Genomic DNA, 12,076 nt, shown 5'->3' with positions numbered 1-12,076 from the left:
AGCGCGGGCGGTTCTTATTATTACTGAAGGCTGAAAGGCGGGAAGATGTGCTGTGATTCTCTGCGGCCCGGTTCGAGGGATTAACGCGATTTTCGTTTCGTTATTTGTGGGGGGACACGGTTTTTGACGAATCGCTCCTTTCAGCGGTCTGACGCAACGCATTCCACCGCGTCAGTGTCGTGTATGAATGATGCGTCGCGGCTCGCAGGGACGCGTTTCTCGTGATTGTGTGGACACGGTGCGAAAGAAACCTCGCCCGTTAATGGAGGACGCGATGATCGCTCTGATGTGTCACGGAGGGCGTGGTCAGCGCGGCTGTTGTCATGGTAAAACCGCAGCTGTGCGCGTTGCGATTGGTGAGAGTGGGTCGATTGCGGAGACTGATCGTCTCTCACCGAAAAACTATCCACGAACACATACATTAGCATAATAATAGTATCAAAATAGGGACCAGTTCTGCTTGCTTATATTACAAAACATTGACACTTGTTAATGGTGTACGTGTCTGCGTTTGGTTCTACCACTAATTTTGTTCATTCGTTTTATTAGTCCTAAGTCCCGACAGGAAAATTACTCAAAACAGCAAACCAACACCAACCATAATCTAATTTTTTTTTTTTTAAATAAATGCATAATAAAACAGCGAGTAGGTTTCTGAGTTCCAGTCGATTAGACATGATTTGTACTGAATTTGGAAAGTGAGAGTTGAGAAAAATAACAAATAAAACAAAATCGCATGGGGCCCTAAAAAATCATTGTTATGTGTGCTTGTAATACATTCTTTTGTCAAATTTATATAAGTTATGGTTCAATTAACTAGACATGCTTGATTTAGATTCCAGAAGAATGTGATTACGCAATTTAATTTAACCATAAACTGAAGAAAAAAGAACTGAGTAAAATAAAACAATATTTGAAGAACAGAACCCTTAATATCTCTAGTTTGCAAGTAATATATTATATATATATATATATCTATATATATATCTATAGATAGATATATATATATATATACTATATAGATATATCTTTTTTTTGAATTATGTTGTTTTATTTTTAATTTTTTTTTTTTTTATTCAGCTACTTCTTCCCCAGCTCATAAGGCTTTTTAGTATTTGGTTCTTTAGTATTTCAGATATATCTTTCTTCCAGGTATAGGAATCACACTTTAAAAGGCCAAATATTGAATACCAATACATAATAATAAATAATCTTATTTTTCAGAGTGGATCTGATTTTTAAAAGCCTGTGTTGCCTGGGAGTGCAGCAAAATATGTTTTTGGCTTTTGCAGGTCACAGGTTTGTATTTTGCTCCGGGGTAGAATCTGACCAAGTGATCTATAACCCATATATGCGCCTGCAAGGCTCAGCAGTTGGAAACAGCCGGCCTTACGCCCACAGACAAGTCTCTCCCGTGGCCTCATGGGAAGGCAAGCAGCAGCAGTGAGGCCTACAGGTCATCCATTTGGAAACTCTTAACCGAATCTCCAGTGTGAGAGTGAGTCGATTCAGTGAACGTGAGTCGAATGATTCGGACTCTGAAGTTTTCTGAAAACATCAGAATCTCTGACTGAACTGCATTGTCAGTCTCACACCTGAAGTGACTTTAAGCTCCCTGTAAATCACAGAAGAGCGATGTTTAGAGAGATTATTCTGAGTGGTTGTAAGAATTGGTCTGGCAGCAGGCGCGGAAGGCTCAGTTGTCATGACTCCTTACACAGTCCAGTGAAAGCTTCAATTCAGGGATTTGAACGACATGAGTTTGATGCACCTGATGATTTTAGGTTTTTAATTCTAAGAAAACAGGAAGCGCTGTTTTTAATGGCATTTTTTCTTTTATCAGGGACGCTGTTTGTCTGTGTTGATCAGGTGAGAGAGACCTCAATCAAGCTGGTTTCTGCAAAAAGGTGACTTCAGGAGATTCCCTGCGCTTTCAAGCTTCAAAGTTCGGCAGATGAGCATTTCTAATCAGCAGCACACTTCCTGCTGCCAGACACAAGAGCCCTGGGGAGCCTGTCCCGTCTGTTCATGCAAGCTATTGACAGAATCCAGACTGAGACTCCAGAAGACTACCTACCTGAACTGGAGAAGTGTGTGTGTGTTGAGTGTGTGTGTGTCTGTGTCCTGTGTATGTGTTCTGTGTGTGTTGTGTGGTGTGTTTTGAGGTGTGTGTGTATGTGTGGTGTGTGTGCTCGGAGGGTGAATAGTGGTGTGTGTGTGTGTGTGTGCTTTGTGTGATAATTTTTTGAGGGTTTGTTGTTTTTGTTGGGTTTGGGAGAGAGAGATTTTGATTTGCATTGGGATTGTGTTGTGTTTGTGTTTTGGTTTAGTTGTTTTTGATTTGTGTTTTGTTGTTAATTTGGGTTTTTTTTTGTTTGCTTTGTGTTGTGTTTGTTTGTTTTTGTGTTTTTTTTTTTGTTTAGTGTGTTTTCTGTTTTTGTTTGTTTTGTTTTTTTTTTTAAGTTTTTTTTTTGTTTTTTTGTTGTTTTTTTTAGTTGTTGTTGTTTTTGTGTTTGTGAGTTTTGGATGTTGTTTTTGTTTTTTGTTTTTTTTTGTTGTGTGTTTGTTATTTTGTGTTTTTTTTTTTTTTTTGTTTTTTGTTGTTTGTTTTTGTTAGTGTTTTTGATTGTTGTTTTTTAGTGTTTTTGTTTTTGTTTTGGTTGTTCGTGTATGTTGGTTTTTTTTTTTTTGGATTTTGTGTTTTTTTTTTGTTCGTGTTTTTCTAGTCTGTATTTGTGTGTGGTTTTTTTTGTGTTTTTTCGCTATTTGTTTTGTTTTTTGGTTGTTACTGTTTTGTTTTGTGTGTGTTGTTTGTGTTTGTGTTTTTGTTGGGTTTTTTTTTGTAGGGTTAAGTTTTTTTTTTGTTGTTGTTGTGTGAGTTTGTGAGTGTTTTTGTTTTTTTGTGTTGGTTGGTTTTTTTTTTTGTTTTTATCTTTGTTGGTGTTTTTTTTTTTTTTTTTTTTGTATTTTTATTTGGGGTTCTTTTCTGGTTGTGTTTTTTTTTAGTTTGATGTTGCTTTTCGTTTTTTTGTTTTTTTCGTTTTGTTTTTGATGGCAAAGTTTAGTTTTTTATCGTTTGATAGTTTTTAGTTTTTTTTTTTGTTGGTTTTGTTTATTGTTTTTGTTTTTTTTTATTTTTTTTTTTTTTTTTTTTTGTTTGGTTTTCTTTTTTTTTTTGTGGTTTTTTTCTGTTGTTTTGTGTTTTGGTTTTTTTTTTTTGTTTGTTTTTTGTTTTTGTTTTGTTTAGAAATTGTTTGAGTTTGCTTGTTTACTGTTTTTTGCTGTTGGTTTTTATTTTTTGTTTGGTGAGTGTTTTTTTTTTGGGTGTTACGGGTGCGTTTTGTGGTGTTTTATTTTTGTTGATTGTTATTATGGTGTATGTTGTGTGTCACATTTGGTTTTGTTTTGGGATTTGTTTTGTTTTTTTTGGTGTTTTCTGTTTTTAAATTTTTTTTGGGTTGAGTAGCTGAGTTGTTGTTGTTTGTGTTTTGTTTTCTTGTTTTGGTTTGTTGTTTTTTTTGATTTTTCTTTTTTTGTGTGTTTTGTTTTTTTTGTGTTTTTGTTTTTTTTTTTTGTGTTTTGTCTGTTTGGTTTTTGATTTTTGTTGTGGTTGGTTTTTTTGTGAGGCGTGTTTTTTTTTTTTTTTTGTAAGTGGATTTTATTTTTAGTTTTTTCTTATTTTTTTGATTTTTTCTTTCTGTGTTTTAGAGTTTTATGTGGGTTGTTGTTGTCTGTGGTTTGACCGAGTGGGTTTTAATTTTTGTCGTTTTTTTTTTTTTTGAATGTTATGATACTTTGAATTTGTTGTTATTGTTATTTTTGGTTTGTGTTTTTTGTGTTTGGGTTTTGTGGCTGTTTTTGGTTTTTGTGTTGTTTTTGATTTGCTTTTTGTTTTTTTTTTTGGTTTTGTCGTTGTTGGGTGGTGCTTTTGTTTTTTTGGTATAGGTTTTTTTTTTTTTTTGTGTTTTGAGTTTATCTTTTGTGGGGTTTTTTATGTTGTAGTGGGTTTTTTTGTATGCGTTACTTGTTGTTTGTTGTTCTTTTGTTGTGGTGGTTTATTGATTTTTTTTTTGTATGTTGGATTTTTTTTTGATTTTGTTGAAGTTAGATTTTTTTTTATTGGTGGTGTTGGTTCGAATTTTGGTTTGTGTTTTTGTGTGGGTGTTGTTTTTGTGTTTGTGGGTTTTTTTTATTGTTATTTGTGGTGTTTGTTTTTTTTTTTTTTTTGTTTTTGTTGGTTTTTTTTTCGTGTGGGTTGTTTTTTTTTTTTTTATTTTTCGGTATTTTTGTATTGATTTTTTTGTGCTTGTTTTGGTTGTGTTTTTTTTTGTTTATTTGTGCTTTTTGGTTTTTTTTTTGTTTGTCTTGTGTTTATGAGGTGTTTTTTGTTTTTTTTGTTTTTTTTTTTTTGTTTTGTTGTTTGTTATTGTTTTTTTGTGGTTTGTGTTTGTTGGTTTGTTTTTGTTTGTGTTGTGAGATTCTGTAAGTTTTATTTCTTTGGTGTTTTTTTTTTTTTTTGTTTTGTGCTTGTTATAGATTTTTTTTCTTTGGTTGTGTTATGTTTGTGTGGTGTTGTTTGGGACTTTTGTTATTCTGTGTTGTGTTATTTGGTTTTTATGTGTTTTTTTGTTTTGGTTTAGATTTAATGATTCTTTGGTTTTTTTTTTTCTCTTTTCTTGGTTGTTTCTTTTTTCTTTTTATTGTCGGTTTCGTTTTTTTTTTTTTTTCTTTAGTTTTTTGGTTATATTTTTGTTGATTTTTATTTTTTTGTCTTCTATTTGTTTTTTTGTTTGTTGATGTTTTTTTTTATTTGTTTTGTGTTTTCGTATTGTGTTGGATGTTTTTAGTTTTATGTTGATTTTCTGGGTATGTTGTTGTTTTGTTTTTGTGTTTTTTTTTGTTGTTGTGTGTGTTTTTTGTTTTGGTTTTTTGGGGGGGGGGGGTTTTTTTTTGGTGTTTTTTTGTTATTTTTTTTTGTTTTTTGTTCCCCCCCCCCCCCCCCCCCCCCCCCCCCCCCGTTTTGTTTTTTTTTTTTTTGTTTTTTTTTTCCAGCACCCCAACGAGGTGTATATGTACGGGTCTGTTTGGTAGGTTAAAGCGTGGTTGAGTGTGACAAAATTTGTTTGGAGTTATTTACTTGGTGATTTGGGGTGTGGTTTAGTATGTGAGGCCAATTGTCAGGAATTCTTGATGGTTTCTGTTTTGTTGACCGCGCGTGTTGGGAGTGGTGTGGTTTGTGCATTTGTAGTGCTGGTGTTGCCTCCGTTGTCGGTTTAATGTTCAGTTGTTGTGTGCCATACTGTGTGAAGAGCACAGGGTGTGTTGGCAGCGTTTTGGAGGCCTTTGGTTATGGGTTTCGTTAAGGTTTTGTGTTTTGAGAATTTTGGCCAGTTGAGTTTTTGTTATGAAACGGTAACAATGTTTTAGTATCAGGGTGTTATTGTGGGTTGATGCGTGGCTTTAAAGAATGGGGGTTTGTTTTTTTGTGGCTCAAGAATCGTTGGGGTGTGTTGGTTTTTTTTTTGTACTTGATTTGTCTTGTGGTTGTGATTGTTTCTGGTTGTTAGGTGTGGGACGGGTTTTGTTAGTTTTGTGGATGGTCTAATGTGTTATTTCTGTTGGGTGGGGGTGTCAGGTTGTTGTTTGGCCAAATGTCCTGGGGAGTCCGGTTACTGTGTTAGAATGGGAATGATTGATGTATGATTATGGGTGTTGGGTCAGCGTTATTCATCTGTGGGTGTCAGGGTTTTTTTTTTTGGGGCACCAGTGGAGTGTGGTGGTTGGGCCAGAGCTGTTAGTTTGAATGAAGCGGGACGCCCCCCGCCCCCCCCATGGAAACACTCCGCTTGGGTATTCAGGATACTTTTGAGGAAGGCAGCAAACATTGGGTGTTGTTTGTTTTTTGGAGGGGGCCCCCCCCCCCGTTGCACTTAATGGATTGAATTTTGGTAAGTCAGGTATTGCAACTTGAGCTGCTGTTTGTTAGTTTGGTAGGGGATTTGGAGAAAACTTGGTGGCCATAGGGTAAAGCTTTTTTCGTTGTTATTTTGTTGTTTTTTGAGATGTCTTTGTGTAGTTTGGAACTACTTCCAGGAGGTGGTAAGGGTTGTATAGTGACTAATTCATTTGTGTTTAATTTTTTTTGTGCACCTATGTTAACAACCATCTGTGTGTTGATCGGTGACTTATTGAGGTGATTTGGATGGAGTTCGGTTTTTGGTTGTTTGTGGTTTGTGAGGGGAGTGAGTGTGCGAGTATGTAGAACTTTGTTTTATTTCTTGTTTTTTCTTTCTGAAGGTGTGGGTTTCTTGTTTCTTTCTTTCTGTTTTTGTAAACTGACATTGTCCTGCCTTAATGGTTTTCTGTTTTCTACTGTTAAAAAAAAACGTGGTCATCCCCGAACACTGCTCCAAAGGTAACTGATCTGAATCAAATGATTCATGATATGTGGTTTATTGAAGCGCTTCGAAACAGTAATTCATTTGTGCGAATGCCAGTGGTTTAAATGCTTTGTGTCATGTTTCTAAAAGGTTTGCTCCCATCACTGCGTTGGCGTTTTACAAACCATAACTAACGATGTCGAAAACTGTGTAAAACGAAGAATTGATTTTTGATTTTGTTTTGTTAGTGAATTTGGGGCGGAACGTCCGTGAATGATTTGTTGTCACCTGATGTTTCAATAGTGGTCAGCGCCCAAATGTTACTAATCAATTGAAGATCGGTTCGTCTGTTTAGCGTCCACTTGCAGTCTTTGAGTTTACCTAGTGGGACTGTAAGCACTACTACTGACATCCAACACAGTTCTAGAACAACGGGTTGAGGACTGAAGTACTGGTTACCGGTTTACTGAGTGTGGTAGTTTGTTGACAGGGTATTGATACGACGAGCTGTGCAGGGATTAAATGTTCGATGGAAAACAATTGTGGATTATGACTGGGTGTGGTGGCTTAATTCTCTTATTTGTGAAATAGTTTTACCTGGCAGTTTTGTTGTTCAATATTGAAGTCAGCTTCAGCACAGTCTCTATAACCACTGAGGTTGAATGTTCAGGGATGTTCAGCACTTCTCTTCTCCGACAACAAGAGCGGGGGTATCGGGGATAACTACCCGTAGTGGGAGTGGGCTTCAGCGGAATAAAAATAACAGAGCTGTTAAAATCAACCGTTTCATTCATAATTTGCAATATGTTCATTGAAAAAACGGAGGTCAGTGAAACTGAGAGAGTAGATACGTCAGAAGAGAGAACCGGCAGTGAGTGCTGCAGGCTTGTGCTGCATCAAAGGCTTCTGGGTTTTACCATGAGGTGTCAGCATCCATAGCACATAGCAGTCACATGGCAACCACAGCTCAGCCCGTGTCTCCTCTGATACAGTGTGACTAGATCAAACAAACGTAATGTGCAGGGGGTGTGTGAGTGTGAGTGTGTGGTGTGTGTGTGTGTGTGTGTGTGTGTGTTGTAGGTGTGTGTGGTGTGTGTGTTGTGTTTGTGGAGTGTGTGTGGGTGATGTGAGGTGTGTGAGTGTGAGCGTGTGGAGTGTGTGTGCGGTTGTTTTTTTTTTGGTGTGGTGTGGGGGGTGGTGTGTGGGTGTGTGTGTGTGTGTGTGTGTGGGGGAGTGCTGTGAGTGGGTGAGGTGTGGGGGTGTGTGTGGAGTGTAGTGTGTGTGTGTGGGGTGTGTGCGGCGTGTGGTGTGTGTGTGTGTGTGTGGTGTGTGTGTGTGTGTGTGTGTGTGTGGTGTGTGTGTGTGAGTGAGTGTGTGCGTGTGACGTGTGTGAGTGTTTAGTGAGTGTTGTGTGGGTGTGTGAGGTCGTGTGATGGGTGTCTGTGTGTGTGTGGGTGTGTGCGATGCAGATGCACATCTGTTGTAGTAATTCCGGTTATTCTCTGAGTTTAATCCCCAACAGCCGAAAGCAGGGCGGCAGACGTCACTGGAGAATCACTCAAGTCATTCATCACTGACCTGCTTTCTTCGCCAGCACACTAATGTGTTTAATGTGAACGACGGTCTTTCTGTAATGGAATTAAAAACAGACTAAAAAAAGCAACAACTACAACGGGTTAATTGACCTTTTAAATAACAATTAGGACTTGTGTTGTGAGAATTGTGAGATCTAAGTCAAAAAATGGGCGAGTTTGTATCTCATTTATAAAACAGGATGTAACAGCTGTATAACGCGATTAAATGAGGTATTAAATCATTTTCGTGTATATTTCCTCCTAGAGCTTATGACAAGAGCTCCATCAGATTTACGTCAAAACAGATTCTGTTCCAATCTTATGGAGCAATCCTGTGAAGTTTACACAAGCAGTGGAGTTCTCTGACTGGTCCTGTGTGGTTATATGGGTCTCAGGGATCAGCTAGTACTGTCCAGTTAGAGTCACGTTTATTTCGAAACGCTTCTATACGGATTTTAATGGAAGCTGTCTTTCACCATGGGAATAAACTATAGATGACTTATGCTAAACCAATTAGTTAATCATTACAACATTTTATCTCACAGTGCAAAACTTTTTCCTACAAAAATGCTAAATTTGTGAGCTATAAACAAGTTAGTAATTACAATCTCACCAATTGTTTGTGTTTTGTTTTATATTGTTTCATTAAAAAATAAAAAAGGGTTATTGCATTATTACTTTTTATCTCACAATTTTGCCTTTATATCTCACAATTCTGATTTCCCCTCCGGTATTCTGAGTTCTAATCATAATCTAATAAATTATTTTTTATATTTTTATTCTGTGGACAGAAGAAACAATCTCATAGTTTGTTTCAAAGGCAGCTTCACAGTAAAAAAAGGGACACAAACAGTGTTTAATGTTGGAAAATTCCGCACATATGAAAACAAACTTCAATTTCAGCTGTTAAAAACAGCTCCGATACGGAGACAGCAGAGTCATTATTCAGATATGGCAGTGCTGTCAAAGCCAGAATATTAATGCATATGATCGTTATGGTGGTTACGGCTGCATAAGTCTTAATTATGTGATCTTCCTGTAGGAAACTGTAAACAGGCTGCTCGCGAGATGAGGATTCGCGTCTGCACTGCTGGATCCGGAGTTATCTGTGATTGCTGATGAACATAATCACAGATCACCGCCTTGTGAATCGTAGCGGCGATTCTACAGGAAAACAGTCCTCAGAACTCTGTTATTTACAGTAAATCCTGATGATTCAGGCCAGTGAAATGTTTCTGAGAGCGTGGAAACACTCCCTGAGTCTCTGCTCAGTTCTCTGCTCCAAACCAAAACTATGTTTTCTGCTTATGTAACGGCCAGATTCATATTCCGTCGCTCTGTTCCTCATTCTGTGAGTGTGTCAGGACTGTTTTCTTTGGCTGTAGACGAGCGTCTCAGACGTCTTTCAGCTGAATTTCAATGTCTGATGGGTTTATGTGCTGTGATTTTCACCTGTAGGAGGATAAAACCGGTGAAAATGACACTTTTCTTTAGATTTCATTTAAGCAGTGTGTGTCGTTTGAGGTCGTTCAGTCAGGTATTTTTAGTATGTTTTGCATTTTTTCATGCGCATGGCATCTGGAATTTTTAAAACTGCAAAATGATATGATGGTTGTGGAGACTGGAAAACTGCATGGCATGTTGCTGACTTAAAACATGCATTGCAGTCCTGAAAGAATTTAATATGCACTCTGGCTGCCTGCATGAAACGTGATGAAATGATGCATTCAAATTAAAACTGTGTCCGAGCCACTGCAGTGTGGCATCCTGTGTGATTCATGACATTGTGTTCAGGTGAGTGCATTCTCTCAATTGACAGCAAAGTGAAGGGGAAACAGGACTGTCAGCACTCTCAGCAGCTGCACGGGTAGTACAGAGTGTCAACTGCCAGCGTGATCTCCAGACCTGAAGCAGCTTATTAGCATATTTTCGTGAAGGTGGGTTGTAAAAATCTAAAATAGGGCACTCGCTGAATAACTATGCATTCTAATGAAATCACGTGAAAAACACTGGAGTCTAAAACATGTTACACATGCATAAACTGCGCATGCATAAAGATGCAAGATGCATTCACAAATAAACCTCAGTTCTCAGCTATATATTTGTATATTTTTCCACTGCGATGGAAAAATGACCAGATAACTCTAAATGAATGTTGTATTACCATCACTAGAAGAACATTTGTTCAATTCCATGTATGTTACGTAACATTTAGCGCTGAGCGTTCCCTGTTCAGCTGAATTGATGATAATAACCAAATAAACACCAGACTGGTTGGACTGTTTGTATGTAATTATTTTTTTTTTTCTTTCTCAATCAAATCAAACCCACATTTAATAACGATATAACAATAACAAAACAGATTCAAACAAAGCATCACTACATTATTAAATATGAAAATAGTGTGTCAATAATGCAGAAAGACAATAGTTAAACAACTCAATTTTCAGTTGTTAAAGGGAGTTCATCATTGAATTCAGTGATGTCCATCATGCCAGCTCAGTTCAGTTTAAATAGTATCTGTGCAATCATTTGCAATCAAGTGTACAACGATATTGCTGTAAATGAAGTGTCCCCAACTACAAGCAAGCCAGAGGGCGACAGCGGCAAGGAACCAAAGCAGCTCATCAGTGGACAGGATGGAGAAAAAACTTGGGAGGAAACCAGGCTCAGTCGGGGGGCCAGTTCTGGATTCTGGTGGTACATTAAACCTCGGAAAAGAGAGACACCCGACTAATCATTAGCGTAGATGCCATTTTCTAACGATGTAGCAAGTGACATCGGGTTTGGATGGGGAAGTTTTCCGGTTCCGGTGTACCTCATATTTAAGCAGCCTAAAACCCTTTAACCCCATTTAAAAGGATTTGGTCATTCGAAGTGGATTAGTGTGATCTATGTGTAAGGCCAGGTTAAAGAGGGCGTCTTTAATCTAGTCGAGATTTAAACTGCAAGAGTGTGTCTGCTCCCGAACACTGGTAGGTTAGGTTATCCCAGAGTTTGGGCGCTAAAGTAGGGAGAAGGATCTGCCGCCCGCAGTTGACTTTGATTTTATAGGTATTATCAAATTGCCAGAAGTCGTTGAGGACGCAGCAGAAGTGGAGGGCCTATAATACATTAGCCTCGTCTCAAATACTGAGGGGCTAAACCATTCAGGGCTTTTATAAAGTAATAAGCAAGATTTTAAATATCCCAGTAGCGCTGTGTTGATTAGGGGAGCCCTGTGCAGTGTTGAATAGCGACCGGGCTAATATGGTCCCGTACTTCATGGGTTCTAGTAAGGAACGTCTAGCTTCTGCATCTTGGACTAGCTGGACTTGTTTGTTACTAAGCGTGCAGCAACAACCACCCATAAAGCATTACAATGTAATCTACCCTTGAGGTCATAAACGATTGGATTAACATTTCTGCATTTGGTTATGCGAGCATAGATAGACCGCGTAATTTAGATATATTTTGAGATGAGAGAAAAATGCAGGTTTACAAATGCTAGAAACGTGGTCTTCTAAGGAAAGGTTCGCCTATCGAATAGCACACAACTAGGTTTCAAATGACATCGACGAAGAACTGAACAGGACAGCCCATCAGGCTTTAGACAGACGTTCTAGGTCATAACATGCAGAGCTTGTAGGCCCTATAATAACAAACCTCTGTTTTTCAGAATTTAGCCGTAAGAAATTTACTTGCGGTCATACAGTTTTGTAATATCGCACTATGTCATTTCCGTTAGTTTTTCAAATGGATGTGATTCGCCAGGTCCGCGAAGAACTACGCAGCTGAGTATCATCAGCCATTAACATGTGAAAGCTAGAACACAGTGTTTACTGATGATATCTTCCAAGGGTAACATGTGTTAAAGCACTTAGTGAAGGTAAGGCCATAGTACTGAGCATTGATGTACTCCATACTGCACATTGATGATCTATATGATACCTCCATGCATGCTCCGAATTCATGGCGGTCCATATAAGTAGATTTAACTCATGCTAAGGCACGTCCATGTAGATCGACAACAAAGTGTTCTAGTCTCTTGCAAAAGAATGTTGTGGTCAATAGTGTCGAACGCATCACTAAGATCCAGTAACACTAATAGAGAGATACAACCACGATCCGATGATTAAGAGG

This window comes from Cyprinus carpio, unplaced genomic scaffold, assembly GCF_018340385.1.
Source record: "Cyprinus carpio isolate SPL01 unplaced genomic scaffold, ASM1834038v1 S000006757, whole genome shotgun sequence".
In the NCBI taxonomy this organism is placed as follows: Eukaryota; Metazoa; Chordata; class Actinopteri; order Cypriniformes; family Cyprinidae; genus Cyprinus; species Cyprinus carpio.
Note: the sequence above shows the minus strand (reverse complement) of the source record.